This window comes from Desmodus rotundus, chromosome 13, assembly GCF_022682495.2.
Source record: "Desmodus rotundus isolate HL8 chromosome 13, HLdesRot8A.1, whole genome shotgun sequence".
Classification (NCBI taxonomy): domain Eukaryota; kingdom Metazoa; phylum Chordata; class Mammalia; order Chiroptera; family Phyllostomidae; genus Desmodus; species Desmodus rotundus.
This window is the reverse complement of record NC_071399.1, coordinates 68,255,236-68,274,423: the sequence shown is the minus strand read 5'-3', so window position 1 is coordinate 68,274,423 and position 19,188 is coordinate 68,255,236. Positions and strand designations below refer to the sequence as shown.

General features: G+C 34.7%; 1 pseudogene; it reads right to left on the bottom strand.

Moving 5' to 3' along the window:
- Positions 1–3,959: 3,959 nt before the first annotated feature.
- The window catches only part of LOC112310361 (Golgi-associated plant pathogenesis-related protein 1 pseudogene), a 63,022-nt pseudogene continuing 47,793 nt past the window's right edge, over positions 3,960–19,188 (bottom strand).

Below are 19,188 nucleotides of genomic sequence, written 5' to 3'. Positions count from 1 at the left end.
ATAAAAGTAAATGAATGAAACCATATCAAACTAAAAAGCTTCTGCACAGCAAAAGGAGTCACCAACAAAACAAAACGGCAACCAACCAAATGGGAGATGATATTTGCAAACAATAGCTTTGACAAGAGGTTAATATCCAAAATATAAAAAGAACACCTGCAACTCAAAACCAAAGCAAAACAATGCAATTAAAAAATGAGCAAAGAACCTGGACACCTCTCCCAAGGAGACATACAAATGGCCAACAGATATATGAAAAGATGTTCAACTTCACTAGCTATTAGGGAAATGAATGCTAAAAGTACAAAACGATACTACCTCACATCTATTAGAATGGCTATTATGAACAAGACAAGTGTTGGAGAGGTTGTGGAGAAAAAAGGATTCTTCACTCACTGCTGGTGGGAATATAAACTGATACAGCCACTATGAAAAACAGTGTGAAGCTTCCTCAAAAAATTAAGAATAGAGTCACCATATGACCCAGCAATTCTTCTTCAGGGTGTCTACTGGAAAAACTTAAAAGCATTTATTTGCAAATATATATACACTCCAATGTTCATTGCAGCATTATTCTTGGTGGCCAAGACATGGAGACAACGCAAGTGTCCATTGATAGAAGATTGTATAAATCATAAATGGAACACTACTCGTCCATAAGAAATGTTGAAATACTGCCATTTGGGACAACATGGATGGACCTTGAGAATATTATGCTAAGTGATATTAGTAAGTCAGTAAAAGCTCACAAACATTATTTCACTCGTATGTGAGGTATAAAACTAAAACTCGTAGACAGAGACAACAGTATGGTGGTTACCAGAGAGAACGAGGCTGGGGAGGGAGTAAAGGATAAAGGTAGGCAAATACGGTGATGGAAGATGATTTGACTTTGGGTGGTGGGCACACATTCCAATATGCAAATCATGTATGACAGAAATGTACACTGTATCTCTGTATGATCTTATTAACCAATGTCATCCCAATACATTTAATTAAACACTTTTTCTTGTTTCATGTCCCAGAAGTTGTTTATTTATTAGTCATTTTTCAAGATTTATATTTTTGTTTTAGTTTGCTACATTTCCCTGTTCCTCTCTTTGAATTACTTTTGTTGTTAGTTTTATCATATACTTTCATCTCCTTATCTGGCTGTATTTTATTGCTTAAGCTTCTAGAGTTGAACACATAGCCAATTTTTAAAAATTTCTCTTAATTTCCATAAACATATCTAAAGTATTAAAGGAGAGACATTGTATTACACAATGTTTTTGTACTATTTTAATTACTCTTACATTTTAATTATTTTGTAACTTCTCTATGCTTTTTTTATTTAGCTCAAATGCTAAAAATATTTTTATATTATACTTTTAAGATGTATATTTTAAAATAATTTTGGAGGTGGGGGAGGGAGGTGGGTTCAGCTGGGGTGGGGTGGAGGGATGGGGAGAAAAGGCATACAACTGTAATTGAATAACAATAAAAATTAAAAATAATAATAATTTAATATACTCAGATTTGATGTCAAAGTATATATTCTATAGATATTTTTGAGGCTTTCCTCAAAACCTAATACATTTTACTCTTTAAAATATTAATTTTTATCCAAATATCATATATGTATGTGCATACATAAATATATGCACATGTATACACATATACATGGATACATATACACATATATATATGTACATCATATATAACTATGTTTGTTTGAGTTTGATACTACAACATGGATACATCTTACAAAACATTGTGAAGGGAATAAAAAGCATTATGATAATTTAGAAAAATATTTCTATAAATATGAACACATATTCACCAAACTCCAGTGGTAAATATTTTGGATACATATGCACACTTATGTGTAAATATTTTGGAGATATGTACATATCTCTAGGATTTACACCATAGACGTGTCCACAAACAGGACAAGGTTCTACATGCAAGAGTTTCTGGTGACACAGAAAAATTTAAAGAGAAGAGTGTCTCCACATCTCTCTCATTTTTTCTCTCTTTTCTCTTCATAACACACACACACAGAAGAATATTATGGATATAAAAATTAGATTAGCAAAAAGATAAAAATAATCACATAACTATAGGAAGGGGGCATTGGATGGATTATCAGGAATTGTTAACAGCTTCACCTGTATTATTTACTAATTACAGATTGAAAACTTGGAAGTGTAAAACCGAATTCAAGACTGCCTAGACAATATGTATTCAAAGTAGGATTCCAGTGCCTCTACATTTTATTTTATAATATTCTTCAGGGAATGCCCTAATATTTTAATAATATTCTATTCTACATGCTGGTTATTATTTGATCTAGTTGGTACTGTATAAATTTGCATGTGCATTTGTGTAAATCACTACTTAGAAAATTTTACATAGCTATTCCCCAAAGGGCATTCACTTACTTTCCCGCTGACAACTTGTTTGAGCATTGTACCACTAAGAAACATACCTTCTTAGAGATTGTGAGCTCTGACCAGAAGAACCAAAGTGACAACAGCAGTCAGGAACCATTTTTACCAAATGTGCGATGACCTTGGCCTAAGCTCTTCAGAGTAATGCCAAAACATAGAAAAGAATGTCATACATCAGGACCTTGGGAAGGCTGAGTCTAGGCAAAAGTTTAATTTTTTATTACTGATTATTTCCCTTGAAAATAGTAGAACTAGTTATTGCTCACATAAATTTATTGCTAACAAGCATTTAAGAACTGGACTGTATTTCAGAGTGTGCCCAGCAAGCCCGAAATTATTCGGAGGAAGAATTTGAGGTCTAGTAAATGTAAGTAAATTCCCCAATATTTCAAAACTAGTTAGTGACAAGACAATTAAAATAATGTTTTTATGGAACCAACGCTAGTGTCCAGAACTTATTTATGGTAATTTAAGCCATAAAAGTACGAATTATATTTGCAAATGTTAGGACTCTTCCTAACACAAGTTCACACACTACATCTAAAGACAGCATTCTATTGCCATGTGAATTTATGGCAAAGTTTTTAATATTCATTGGCTTTCCACTTTTGTATTTGGAGTCAGAAAATACTGAAATATGTTATTCCATTTATTCTTCCCTTCTAACTGTTATGTTTGGAATGTGAAATTTAAAAGAAAATTTTGAAAATGTGAAAATGAGTTTCTACACAGATTCAAGACTCTAAAAACTTTTGACAGAATTTTGTTAAAGGTTAACCACTTTATTAACTAAAGATATTTTATTTATCAAAAATCTCACCACTTAAGCAATTACATTTTACTCAATATTAGATCTTAATGTGACAGCCTACCTCATTAATTTTAAAATACTTAATTTGATTTTATCTTTGTAAATTCTTTCTCCATTTGTTCTTTGGCAGTTCCGTTAGAGAATTCCAGGAGGCATACCGAAGACATCATGTGTTGCAACTGAGAAATCTCAACAGGTCTGTGAACCCTGGCCTGTACCGTGGTTCTCGTGGAAGCTGATTTATGTTTCTGAGTTTAAATCTGTGTTTTACATCATACTTAAATGAAAGTTTAACATTCTGCAATATCCAGCACAAGTAGATTGCAATGCATGAAGATTGCAGGAAATGAACCTCGCTTCTCAGCATCCCAAACATCTGGAATATAAAAGTCCAGGGATGGATATTATAAGTAAGATGCGTGAAAAAGAAGTTTGCTTTAAAATGACAAAGAAAGTTTAAACATTAGTTTTTTTCCCCAAAGTACAAAAAAGTGTGGTCTAATCATCAGAGGAAAAGCTTCTTTGGCTCTTTTCTTTGATAAGAATGAGTTCATGCAAAACTGTACATCCAAGTGTGTGTACAAGAGACAGGCACATGCATCTCACACACGAACACATACGCTCGTGAAGGCAGACACACAACTTAGTTTTTTGTTGTTCTAAGTACTTCATATCCACATTCTTAAGTCTGCCACCTGCTCATTGCATTTGGCAAGTTACTTCTTTGGAGGCAGGACATTTTCTTCAAAGAGCCCCAAGGGGGCAGGTTGGTTGATGACCCTCCCTGCTGGGATATACCTAGCGGCCAGGAAGGAGGAGCTCCAAATTGCAGAAGCCTTTCCCACTCCCATCTTTGTATTCTTCCATACCATAGCTGTGACGTGGCTGTCCCAGAGTTGAAACCAGGCTGCTGGAAGCTGTAGTTCTTGATTTCACTGTGCCATCTGCCAGGCACTTCCTTTCCTTTCTGATCACAGGATACCCAGGCCAGGTCCTTTCAGCACTGGCTGTGATGGACTCCAGGTTATACTTGTGGATCCCCATGCTAGCCAGGACCTGTGAATACTGCTTGGCATCCTGATTGAGTTTCTTGCAGGACTTCAGTAGGGGAATGCTGTGCTGCTCTTGGTATCATTGTGGGCCCTCAGGACCTCATTATTAAACTGTTTGGAAGTTGACTTGTACGTGCTGGCTTAGTATGCTCATGGGCTCCCGCTGCCTCCAAAGTTAATTTTACACAGAATAATTTTATGTGTAAAAATTTGTATATTAATGTAACAAAAAAACTACTAGTTGAGCACAATTATAGAAAAGTTTAACACTATAACATACTCAAATAAGGCAAAAGTAGGTTTACATAATTTGTATGGAAAATAATACAATAATTAGTGAATAATAACACAAGAATAAAATCTCAGGATCCAAGATGGTGGCAAATTAGGTAAAAGTTACACTAATGTCCTCCTGGGGCCAAACTGGAATTGCAACTAAATTATAAAATATTTCTGAATAACCAACTGAAGATTTGCTGGAGAGAAGCCTTATATCAAATGACTTACAAAAAAAGACACATCGAGACTGGTAGGAAGTGCAAACTAACTAGGGCTAACTGGGCTCCGGTGCGTGGCATCTGAAGTTCTGTAGGCATATTTCAGCTATGGGAGTGTTCCCTCTGGAAAGCGTGGGTTCTAAACCCCAAGCCGGGCCCCACAGCCTATTGCACCAGAACCAGGGAAGGTGCCCACGTAACACTGGACTGTGAAAAGCAGTGAAGTCTGCCAGGCAGAGATGGATGGAGAGTTAGCAACCTTTGTAAAGGGCCAATGAATACGATTTTGTTTGAAACCACTTACCCTGGGCTCAAGGGGAGGATGGGTAGAGCATAGTAGAGCTGTGTGAGGAAAGTCTGGGGTTGGTAGCACCCAGGGAGAGAGTTGAAGAGTCAGCTTCTAGGATCCCTGTGCTCAGTCATCCTTCCAATACTGCAGAAGCCATCTTTCCCCACCATAACACTCCTCTTCAAGGGGCATTAACCTGGGTTAAAGCAATAACCCCACCCACAGTAAACTCTCTTTCCACACCCTGCAGAGCTTAAGCCCTCTGAGAAGAACAGCTGGAGGCTCCTTAAGTGAATAAGCATAACGGGTAACCTGTAGGCAGAGACAGAACTCTGGGTGCTGTGAAATTTTGCTTACCTACTCTTCAGACCACGGCTGGTCTGTTTCCACTTGTACCCACGTCCAGCAGAGGGAATCAGAAGCTGTGGATCACAAATCCATAGAGGTTGCCCAGGTCCAGTCACAAGCAGCATCTGACAGAGGTCTACGTCTGAGTCTTTGCAGATCTACCTAATATGTAAAAACAAAGACAAAAAGAGGAAGCCAAAATAGGAAGACAAAGACACAGTACCCAAATGAAAGAACAAGAGAATTCTCCAGAAGAAGAGCTAAATAAAATGAAGGCAAGCAATTTATCAGATATACAGTTCAACGTAATGATTATAAGGATGCTCAACAGCATGAAAAAAGCAAATAGAAACATATAAAAGGACCAATCATAAATAAAGAACGCAATACCTTGCCGTGGCTGGTGTGGCTCGGTGGACTGAGTATTGGCCTGCTAACCAAAGGGTTGATGGTTTGATTCCCAGTCAGGGCACATGCCTGGGTAGTGGTCCAGGTCCCCAGTAGGGGCGCGTGAGAGGCAACCACACATTAATGTTTCTCTCCTCTTTCTCCCATCCCCTCCCTCTAAAAGTAAATAAATAAAATATTTAAAAAAGAAGAATATAATACCTGAAATAAATAATACACTGGAAAGAATAAACAGTAGGTTAGATGAAGTACAGGATTGAATCAATGATTTGGAAGACAAGGTAGAAAAAAAAACACCCGAGCAGAGCAGCAAAAAAAATAAATAAATAAATAAGAATTTTTAAAAATGAGGATGGTTTAAGGAAAGGCTGGGAAAACATAAGCATAACAAAATCCATATTGTAGGGATAACAGAAAGAGAAAAGAGAGAAAAAGGAATCGATAACATATTAGAAGAAATAATGACCAAAATTTCCTTAACCTTGTGAAGAAATAAGAAACACAAGTACAGTAAGCATATAATATCCCAAATAAGATGGACCCAAGGAGGCCCACACCGTGACATATCATAACTGAAAAGTTAAAGCTTAAAAACAAGGAGAGAATATTAAAACCCACAAGAAAAAGGCAGTTTCCTACAAGGGAGCTCCCATAAGACTGTCAACAGATTTGTAAACTGAAACATTTCAGACCAGAAGGGACTGGCATTGCATATTTAAGGTGATGAAAAGCAAGAACCTATAACCAAGGTCACTTTACCCAGTGAGACTATTTTTTAAAATTGAAGGAGAAATAAAGAGCTTCCCAGACAAGAAAAATATAAAGGTGTATTTTACCACTAAACCAGCATTAAAACAAATATTAAGGGGTTTGCTTTAAGAAGAAAAATAAGAAAACACAAAGACATAGTTAAAAAATAAGATGGCAATAAATACATATCTATCAATAATCTAAAGTGATTAGTGTAAATAGCTTCAATGATCCAATCAAAAGACTTCAGGTAGCTGAATGGATCAGAAAACAAGACCCATATATATGCTTTCTGCAAGAAACCACCTCAGATCAAAAGACACACACAAACTAAAATTAAATGGAAGAAGATATTTCATGCAAATGGAAAGGGAAAAAATGCTAGAGTAGCAATACTTATATCTGAAAAAAATGGACTTTAAAACCAAGGCTATAGTAAGAGACAAAGAAAGACACTATATACTGATAAAGAAACAATCCAACAAGAGGATACAACCCTGGTAAACATTTACACACCCAACATAGGAACACCTAAATATGTAAAGCAAATCTTGATGGACATAAAGGGAATAACAGAAATACAGTCATAATAAGGGATTTTAACTCTCATTGATATCAATGGATAGATCTTCCAGATAGAAATCAAGGAGATGACTACCTTAAATGAAACACTGGACCATTAAAATGGATTTAAATTTTATATCTTCAGAGCATTTCACCCCAAAGCAGCAGCATCTGCATTCTTTCCAAGGGCACATGGGACATATTTTAGAATAGACCACATGTAGGACACAAAATATCTCAATATATTTAAGATGATTGAAATCACATCAAGAATCTTCTCTGACCATAGTGCTATAATACCAGAAATCAATCACAGGAACAAAATTGAAAGCACAGAAGGACATGGAAGCTAAATAATATGTTACCAAACAACAAATGGGTTAACAATGAGATCAAGGAAGAAATCAAACAATGTCTTCAAAGAAATGAATATCCCAAAACTACCCCAAATGTGTGGGACATGGAGAAAGTAGTCCTAAGGGAGAAATTCATAGCATGACAGGCCTATCTCAAGAAACAAGAAAAAGCTCAAATACACAGTCTAACTGTGTACTTAAAAGAACTTCAAAAGAACAACAAACGAAGCCCAAAGTAAGTAAAAGTAAGGAAATAATAGTGATCACAGCAAACCTTTAACCAGATTCAATAGGGAAAAAAAAGAGAGAGAGAACACAAATAAATAAAATCAGAAGTGAAAGAGGAGAAATAACAACTGACACCAAAAATATACAAAGAATTGTAAGAAAATATTATGAACAACTATATGCCAACAAATTGGACAACCTGATTGAAATGGATACATACCTAGAAATATGCAATCTTTCAGAACTAAATCAGGAAAAATCAGAGAATCTGCATAGACAGATTATGCCTAGTGAAATTTAAATAGTAATTAAAAAATCTTCCAAAAAACAAAATTCTTAGACTGGATGGTTTCATATGTGCATTTTACCAGACATTTAGAGAAGGTCTGGTACCTCTCCTTTTCAGACTATTCTAAAAATTTAAGAGAAGGGAAGATTCCTAAGCTCATTTTATGAGGCCAGTATTATCTTAATTCCAAAACCAGATAAAACACTACAAGGAAAACTATATATCAATATCCCTAATGAACATAGATGCTAAAATCCTCCACAAAATATTAGCAAACTAAATACAGCAAAATATTAAAAGCAGAAAAATATCATATACCATTATCAATCGAGAATTATTCTGGGAATGCAAGATTGGTACAATATCTGCAAATCATTAAACATAATATACCACATAAACAAAATGAAGGATAAAAAACATATGATTATATCAATAGGTGCAGAAAAGGCATTTGATAAATACCAGCACACATTTGCGATAAAAACACTCAGCAAAGTGCACATAGAAAGACGTGCCTCAATATTAAAGGTCATATATGATAAATCCACAGCCAACTGAAATGTTAGACTTAAAACCATAAAAATCATAGAAGAAAACATAGGCAGTAAAATCTCAGGCATCTCCATAGCAATATTTTTTCTGAAGTATTTCTTTGGCCAAGGGGAACAACAACAACAACAGTTGTGACTACATAAGACTAAAATGTTTTCATACAGCAAAGGAAATAATCAACAAAATGGGAGAACATACTCATCAATACATCTGACAAGGGGTTAATATCCAAAATGTATAAATAACTTTTAAACCTCAACACCAAAAGTACTGAACAGTCAAATTTAAAAAACGGACAAAGAAACTGAATAGACACTTCTCAAAGAGGATTATAAATGGTCAATAGACACTTGGAAAGATGCTAAATGTCGCTACTCATCAGAGAAACACAAATGAAAACCACAATGAGATATCACCTCACACTTCTCAGAATGACTATTGCCAATAAATCAACAAACAACAGATGTTGGTGAGGATGTGGAGAAAGGGAAACGCTCGTGCACTGTTGGTGGGAAGCTGATTGGTGCAGGCACTGCGTAAAACAGTATGGACTTACCTCAAAAAATTTGAAACGGAACTGCTTTATAACCCAGTGATTTCACTTCTGAGAATTTATTTCAGGAAACCCAGAACACTAATTCAAAAAAAATTATATACACCACTATGTTCATTGCAGTGTTATTTCCAATAGTTAGAGTTTGGAAGCAGCTCAAGTGTCCTTCAGTAGATGAGTGAATAAAACAGTTATGGTACATTTACACAATGGAAGAGTACTCAGCTGTAAAAAAGAAGACAATTTTACCCTTTGCAACAACATCGAGAGACATGAAGAACATTATGGTAAGTCAAATAAGCCAGTTAGATAAAGACAATTGCCATATGATTTTACTCATATGTGGAATCTAATGAGCAAACTGAGCTAATAAGCAAAATAGAAACAGACTCACAGATAGAGAGCAGGCTGACAGCTCTGCAGGGGTTAGGGGTGGAGTGATAAAGCAAAAAAAATAAGAAAAGGAAGAACTGACGGATAGGGCCAACAGTGTGGTGATTATGGTGGGGGGCTGATAGATGGTGGTGGAAGAGGGCATAAGGGGATAATTGATAATGAAAAAATACAATAAAAATATTTAAAAAAAAACCTTGTGTACTCACAAGTTTAAACCTACTTTTGACCAATCCTGTATATTAGTTAAAATATAAGATTATGTATACTAATATAGGTAACTAGTATTTGTATTTCTTTAAAGGATATGTATCTTTTATTCTAAATTGATAAATATTTTAAAAAACAAAAACTTTTAGATTTTATTCTAGTATTATGTCATCCAATATTTGGACTCATAAATTATGAAGTATGTATTATAGCTTATTGCAGAAAATATTCAAACTGTCTTGAGATTTGTTTTTGAGCATTATAAATTTTATTATGGTACCTAAAATTATTAAGAAAAATTATAATTATCTTTTTGATTAATTAGTTGTAGATTATATAAATTTATTCCAATGATTTTCTTCTTTTTTTAACATTTTTTATTGTTGTTCAAGTACAGTTTTCTGCTTTCCCCCCTACCCTTCTGCACCACCCCAGCCCTCCCCACCTCCCTCCCCTGTTTCCACCCCCCCCTTGTTATTGTCCATGTGTCCTTTATAATTGTTCCTGCAAACCCTTCATTCTTTTCCCCTATAATCCCCTCCCCTCTCCCCTCTGGTCACTGTCAGACTATTCTCAATTTCAATATCTTTGGTTATATTTTGCTTGCTTGTTCATTTTGTTGATTATGTTCCAGTTAAAGGTGAGATCACATGGTATTTGTCTTTCACCACCTGGCTTATTTCACTTAGCATAATGCTCTCCAGCTCCATCCATGCTGTTGCAAAGGGTATAAGCTCCTTCTTTCTCTCTGCTGTGTAGTATTCCATTGTGTAAATGTATCATAGTTTTTTGATCCATTCATTTACTGCTGGGCACTTAGGTTGCTTCCAGCACTTGGTTATTGTAAACTGTGCTGCTATGAACATTGGGGTGCATAGGTTCTTTTGAATTGGTGTTTCAGGGTTCTTAGGATATAATCCTAGCAGTGGAATTGCCAGGTCAAAAGGCAGTTCCATTTTTAGTTTTCTGAGGAAGTTCCATACTGTTTTCCACAGTGGCTGCACCAGTCTGCAATCCCACCAATAGTGCTCTAGGGTTCCCTTTTCTCTACATCCTCACCAATACTTGTTGTTTGTTGCTTTGTTTATGATGGCCATTCTCACCATGTGCACTGTTTTCGGAAATTAAAGTAGAAAAGAGAAAATATTTTGTAAATGTCATTTGCAACTACTTTCCATGTATAAGCAACAATTTTCACAGCTATTTAGAACTCCAACTCTTTAATTTATAATTTAATATTTTTTAATGTCAAAGCATTATTTATGCTGGTCTTAATACTTTATGTAGAGAGTTGCTCTTGGAATCATCATTCAGCATATTATATGGTTTGCTATGCCATATAGCTTAACCTTAAAAATAATCTCATCAGATACCCCCAGATTATTGCTGAACTATTTCAGTGCAAACAGTCTGAAATTATGTGTTCTGGTGGACAATGTAGACAATTTTCTACCTAGAGAAATATTACTACCTGCATTTGATAAATTCAATGTTATTCAATGGCTAGAAAGTGTTCTCAAAAAGTGCCATTTCCATATCAATAATACATAAACATAAATGGTAATGTTTTATTTGCATGTATATGTGGCTAAAAATATGAATGATTAGTCATCTTTATCTCCAGATACATTTGTGTTGAATATGATGAGATGTATATGTTTTTTTGTTTTTTTTTTTTTTGTCAAAATATCTGAAAGGAAATATAAAGAGTGCTAACATTTTAAGGCAGTCTTACCATAAATTACCCTCCAGGGGTTCCCTTTAATCATTATGGGCAAGGAGACTTTCCCTCTGTTTATTTCTGCTGGGTTATCTTATTTCATCTGAGCGGACAAATACTTCTTTACTCACTTTTAAATAGCCAGAAGCTTTGTTAAAATTATCAACCTGGCACCAGCCCTAATTTAATAGGATTTTGGAGGGGGAGGCTTTTCCGCCACTTCAGGAACCACAAACTTTGAAACATGGAATATGAGGTTTAAAGTGGGCGAAAGCCCTGCTGTCTTTTGGGTCAGAGAAGTGTGAAGTGTCGTGACTATAAATGGTGAGATATGGAGATCGGAGTAAAGAAAACAAGAAAATCCTGTCTCCCTTTCTCAACATCAGTGATATCGAAAGAGCTTATTTATTTATTTTTGCGTGGGTGGGGGTGGTGGCAGGGACAGGTTCTAGTACAAGATCCTCCTGATATCTCCATCATTAAGCTCCCATTTTCTGATATGAACAACTGAATTTTTCACACTTCAAGTAAAATTTAATGCAAAAGCAGCTTCCAAACAGGTCCCGTTGCTGTTCCCTCTTCTCATTTACGCTTTCAAAATATTTGCAAAGTTTAAACTTATCTTCTGTAGAAATTTGCATCTGAAAAGCAGGCTTTAGGTTTCCTTGAGGTAAATTTGAAGCCACACAATCTGCTGCCTGGCCTTTCAGTTTAACACATTGATGTTTATATATTCTAAGTAAGTAAATTTTATTTTTGCCCTCTTACAGCTAGCCTTCCACTTAAACATTTTTATGGTCTGAGTTGCCTTACATGCAACTGCACTCATCTGCTTCTTCCCAGGAGAGCGTAAACACCACGGGCAGACAACTAACTGGACACTGGACCAGACAAATCATCAAGGCGCAGACTACCAAATCTACCAAAGTATGGAGTTCCCATAAAATCCAATAACTGTCATATGAAAGAATATGCTCTTCAGCACATTTTGTTTCCTGGCTCGACAGAACAAAACGAGTTGTGAGTTGTGCGTGCACATGCGCGCATGTGTGGGTGCTGTGTTTGTGTAAAGAGAGACAGGAAAAGCAAGTCAGAACTGACGTTTTCTACTTCAGATTTAAGATGGTGCTGTAAATTATCTATGCATCCAAAATATATTGCTTTACCGGTAAAAGAAATTTGTGGAAGCAGAAACATTTGCTCCCTCTGCCCAGAAGTAGTCCTGCTCTAGCACCATCAGATCCAGATACTAAGCCTGAATGACTAGTGCATATACCATCCTCGATGAAAAGGATCCCTTCTGGACCTCATTTTCTTTCACTCCAGCTGATGCTCTATCACGTTTAGAATTCAAAGAAGTTAGGAGATTGTTTTCATTCCACAAGGAGGCTTCTTGGCTTCTGTGCAAAGGTTTGGACAACTGTTAATCAAGAGCTAAGGAGATGATTGGTCTTTGACAATAATAACAAATGGAAAATATTTTTTAAAATGCATAAAATGAAAGGACATACTCAAATTCTTTCAAACTGTTGTTGACAGCTAGTTAGGTTATTTGTTTCCCAGACACTGTGCTAATGAATGTATATTAATTATAGCATTTAATATGCACAACAGAACTTCAGTTAGAAACTGGTTTTATTCATAATTTACTTTGGCTCACAGAATAAAATTACAGGACTATGTTATTTAATAAGAGAGAAGTAAATTTTTCACCAAGTCAGCTTCCTCTCGAGGCCATGTTCTGAAGCAACCACTCATCTTCAATACTAGAAAAAGGAGTGGTCAGCAACATTCAAATGAAACTTCTCTTTTTGGAAACACACATGAAAATCCACTTCGCCAAACATTTTCCTACACCATATCTTTTTATAAAAAAACCTTATTTGTATGTGGTTCAGAAGCAATTTACAAGATTATTATTCCATTATTCGATCTCATCACAAGTGTTAATTGATACAGTTCTAAATCTTTGTATTGCCCTTCAAACCAATGACGTTTTCACAAACATTGTCGTGAACCGATGGAAAGAGAACACACCCCAATTAGATCACCCTCTTTTAGGCACGTGTGATTTAATTAATAACAAATTTTATAGAGTTATTATCTAACAAATGTTTGGCGGTGAAATAGCAAAATGCCCATCCGTCTTTCTAATTATCTCTTTTCACAACAATCAACTTGTTTGCACTGGATTGTGGAAATTATGGAGAGTATCGTGTTCAAGTTTTACAATCATATCAGGCCTTGCTTAGAGAAGCTGTGCTTAAAAATTGCTTCAGAATTCTCAATGCCTCTAATTTAAAACACACATACAGTTATTTAAGTTATTAATTGCTGGTAACACGTCACTCCAAAATCTGAGACGTAAGACAGCAATCATTTTATCACACTCATGGTCTGTGGACAGGGATTCAGGCAGAGTTCAAGTAGTCGATTTTTCTGCTTCGTGTGTTCCATGTGCTTAATAAGGCGCTTGATGGAATTCACTTGGCAACTGGGTTGGGCTACACAGTCCAAAGAAGCTTTACTTGCGTGTTTGGCATATTGGTGTGGATGACTAGAAGTTCAGGAAATGTTCTATGAGAGGAAGTTGAAGATTCCCCTGCCCCTAAGGTCCAAGCCTGGAAATTACAAAGGTAATACCTCTGCCACACAGTTTTGCAAAAGCAGTCTCAGTGTCTTTCCAGATTCACAGGGAGGTGAAAGACCTTTCTTTTGATGTATGTTATATTAACAAATGTATATCCATCTTTAATGCACCAAATCAACAATAAGCTGGGTAGCACATTTGAAGTAATGTGTTTAAATGACAATCTTATATTTTAATTGGATATATTTCTGTCTTCTTTTAATCAAATGAATCTGAGCATATGGATATATATATAATTATATAACAAATTATATGCTTTTCTTATTTATACTAAATATCCTCATTATATAGACAATGTAAGAAATGACATTTTAAATTTGTTGCTGTAGGTTAGAATAATTTCATTGCTACATCATTTTTAAAAGCATAGACTTTATTTAAACTTAATCTTATACATTATTTCAAAAATATATTTATCCACCCATCAAATTATTCATTTTAAAGAAATATCATCTTATTTAAAGTAAGTTCCTCTACAAATGTACACAACGTAATTTTTTCCCCCAGTAACTATACCTATTCTTGCATTACTTTGAATACCTTCCTAAGATCTTTAGCAAAATCATTGTTAATAGCTTCAGGAATAAACCTCTATCCTTCTTCCTCTAATTTTGTGAAGGAAGGAAATTATGTGGTTATCAACCAAAAGCAATGAAGCTTCTCTAAATCACTTCAATTTAAAGGCATCTTTTGACATTTTAAGCCAAAATATCTGCTGACAGCCGACTAGAACTGTATTCCGGATAGTAATATTAACATGCAGACCAATGAATGGAATCTTTAGTTAAAATTCATTAATATGTTCTTAAGCAATTTTTTAGAACTATCCATGTACAAGAAAGTCACCATCAGCTCCTGACAGCTGTCCGCTATGTGCTTTTTGTAAAAAGAAATGAAGCGACATCCCAGTCGTTCTCTCTGGAAAGACAGCTTTCAGAGCTTTATGCAAATAACATGACCCTCTAGCTGTGGCACATTCTTCAAAAAGACACCTACCTTCAAAAGTGACAGCAAGTAATAATGTGACAAATGAGCATGCAGCCTGCACATGTGCCACATATTTCACCTAGAATCCTTGGATGTGATGAAATTAGCGTGACCTTTATTGTCAAGGACATTGTAATCAATGGAACAGAGCCATAGCAGGAGCAGAGTGGAGGGGGGTGATGTATTTGTTTAGTAAGTTTTTAGTTAAAGCATTAAAATCAATTTTCCTTTGTATTTTTTTTTTTTTTTGGCCTGAGATACACTCATTTAGATAATTTCTGTTGTCCTCATTACAAGAAGAAGGAACTGTATTTGCTGATCATCAGGAAGAAAAAGAGAGGTCACATATGATGTACGCTCGTAATTACACTGTAGGTAGGTGATATAAATCTTTAATGAATATTGATATTAGGATTAAAGATCTTGGCTGACTGTTAGCATAGCCTGCTATGCCATCTGCTTTGTTTTACAATTGATTTTTTTCCTTTTAAAGAGAGAAGACAAATGTGATACCTTTTGTTTTTTTATTGATGAGAGAATTATGCAAAGAAATATAATAAAATATTTCCAACTGATTTTGCAAAACTGATCATGTACAAATGAACTGCTTTTAATGTATCCCCACACATGGATGCAGTAAGCACACCATGAAAGCTTTATTGTATCTTAACTATAACAGTCAAATTTTATAAAATGGGACAGTCAACCTTAACAGACATGGCAAAAATTAAAAAGTACTAAACTAAAACAATCTTTGTGACATCAAGCTGAGATATAGGCCACCAATTGGTATGGATATCAAAATGCAGGGTAAATAGATTTAGACATTTGCTTTATAATTATTTTGAAGCTACTAAACAGAGTCATATCTTTACAAAATTTTATTCAGAGCTTAGAGATCCTGAAGATATGTGGAAACTGAATAAGACCTAACAGATCTTATGATTTCATTTCCACTAATATGACTGTGACATAAATTAAATTGTTTATTATTAATTAAATATACATTCAAAACACACAAAATATTATTTATCTAGGTTCAAAACAGTACTAGCAACTCATTTCTAATATATGTTGACTACATATGTAATAATTAACAGTACGAAGCTTGGGTTTTAAATATTATTTGAATATGATATCAGAGGGTGAAAAAGGTTATCTATATGTTCCAAGGAAACAAAAACAAGTTATTTCATTAGAAATTAATTTTTAGTACTACTTCAAAGGGCCAAAAGGCCTTTGAAATTACAAATTTGACAAAAAGCATGGTGAAACTGTCCTCTATTTTAGTAGGTAGCCCATCCATTCAAGTATTTTTAATTACGTATGAAAAGGAGTGGACAGATAAAGAGGTGTGCTCACTTTATAAAAGTATTATAAAAGCATGCTTATAAAATATGAGATATTTCAAGTGTTCAGAAGAGTAAAAAATTGTTTTCTCACTATTAGCTTTGAAAGATATTGAATCTGATATTATAACTTTTACTTTTATATTTTATTTTTACTGTTGACACTATTACAGATGTCACCAATCCACCCCTCTTTGCCCACCTCCACTCAGCCCCTGCTCCCCATCCCTCGGGCCATCACCACACTGTTGTCTATGTCTGTGGGTTGTGCATATACATTCTTTGGCTAATCTTTTCAGGAGGTACTTATCGTTCAGTGATACTTCTGATAAGGGGTTAATTTCCAGAATATATAAAGAACTTATACAACTCAAAACCAGGAAGACAAACAATCCAATTAAAAAATAGGCAAAAAATCTGAATAGACACTACTCCAAAGAGGACATATAGATGGCCCATGGAAAAATGCTCAACGTCACTAATCTTCAGAGGGATGCAAATTAAAACGACAATGAACTATTGCCTCACACTGTTAGAATGGCCACCATTAACAAATCAACAAAAAACAAGTGCTGGTGAGGATATGGAGTAAAGGGAACCTCAGCACACTGTTGGTGGGAACGTAAATTAGTGCAGCCACTGCGGAAAACAGTATGGAGTTTCCTCAAATAATTAAAAATGGAACTGCCTTTGATTTTGAGAGCCTACTTCAGGAATATATTCTAAGAATCCCAAAACACTGGTTCAAAAGCATATATGCATCCCTAAGTTCATCGCAGCATTATTCACAAAAGCCAAGATCTGTAAACAACCCAAGCGCCATCAGCAGATGAGTGGATAAAAAAGTGGAGCATTTACTCAATGGTTTACTGTGCAGCAGTAACAAGGAAAGACATCTTACTTTTTGTGTCAGCATAGAGATTGTTATGCTAAGTATTAAAAGACAGTCAGAGAAAGAGCAACACCATATAATCTCACTTATATGAATTAGATAGCTTTAGTTACTTATTATTATCTTTATTTTAATCAAAATTATACATGCAAGCTCTTTAAGGACAAATGCTTCCTCTCAGCTATGTCTTCTGCAACACAGAGGCAAGCACCTGTGATTATTTTAACTGTTTAATTTGATATTGACCTTCATGTCTCTAAATAATATGTTTATTTCTTTATCTTTCAGTTTTAGGCAATTTTCAAAACTTTGCATTTAGAGAAAAGGTTTTAGATCTATAACTCATATCAACCCTGAAATGTGCGTATAGATCTACTCCATCTTTCCAATAAAATTGCACTATAAATTTTATGGAATCAATATTTAGCTTTTACATTATAATAGCTAGATAGACACTTCACAAGTAATTCACTATAATTCATTATGTGCACACTATTCTACAGTTTATTTCCCAATGTAACATATACTTATATATTACATTAACATAATTTTATTTTAACACTTTCTAGCATTTTATGTACCCATTTTTTAATGTGGTAGCCATTTTTAAAGTCACAGAATTTATTCTTTTCACAAGAATTCTCATTAATTTTATTCATTTGGACTGTCTCACTTTATATTTTCTCATCAAATGCAGTTGTTCACGCATTAAAGAGAGACTTTCTGACTTCAGTTGGTTTTATTTATCCTTATGTTTTGATCTCTTTCATTATATAAACAATATTATTTTTTCCCTTAATGTTTAAGTTTATGGATTGTATGTGTGAAAGCAGTTTTTTTAAAAGTTCCCATAATGGTCATTTTTTGGACCGTATGGTTCTGAGGTTACTGCATACATTAAGGAGCAGCTTGCACCTTCATGCATCTAACATTTCATCTGATTCTTAACTATTAGGTAAGGTGGGTACAGATAATTATGTTTTATTAAAAATTACTGACAAAGATTTAAGCAAATTTATTGAGATATAAATCTCAAATTATAAAATTCATTTATTTAAACATGTGTGATGAAATGTTTTCAGTATATTTATAAATCTGTGTGGCCACTGCCGTGGTCTAAGTTGAGGACAATTTTATATCTCCAAAGAGAAATTCTATTCCCACTGGCAGGCACTCCCATTTCCTTCCCCTCCAGCTTCTAAAAGTCACTAATCTACCATCTGTCTCTATAGGTTTGCAGATTATGGACTTTTTAAAAATAAATACCACATACTAAATACCTTTGGTGACTGACATTTCAATTAGCACAATCATTTCAAATTGCATCCATGTGGAAAAATATATCAATACTCATTTTTATATTGTTGAATAATATTCCATTTAATTGGTATACTATGTTTTGATTATCCATTAGTAGATAGGCAATTAGATTACTTCTATGCTATGGTTATAATGGATGATACTACTGTGACATTTCAGGACAAGTTCTGGTACAGATGTAAGTTTACAGTTCTCTGGGATATATACTCAGCAGCAAAATTACTGGACTATATAATAACTATTTCTAATATTTTTGAGGAACTGGGAGAGGGAGGTGGGTTCAGCTGGGGTGGGGTGGGGGATGGGGAGAAATGGCATATAACTGTAATTGAATAACAATAAAAATAAAAAAATATTTTTGAGGAACTGTCAAATTATTTTTAAAAATTTGGTTATACCATTTCACATTTTCACCTTCAGTGCATGAGGATTTAAATTTCTTTCTATCCTCACCAACATTTGTTATTTTCTGTCATTTTTCTTTTTGCCATTTTAATGTTTGTGAAGTGATATTTCAGTACAGTTTTTTAATCCTCAC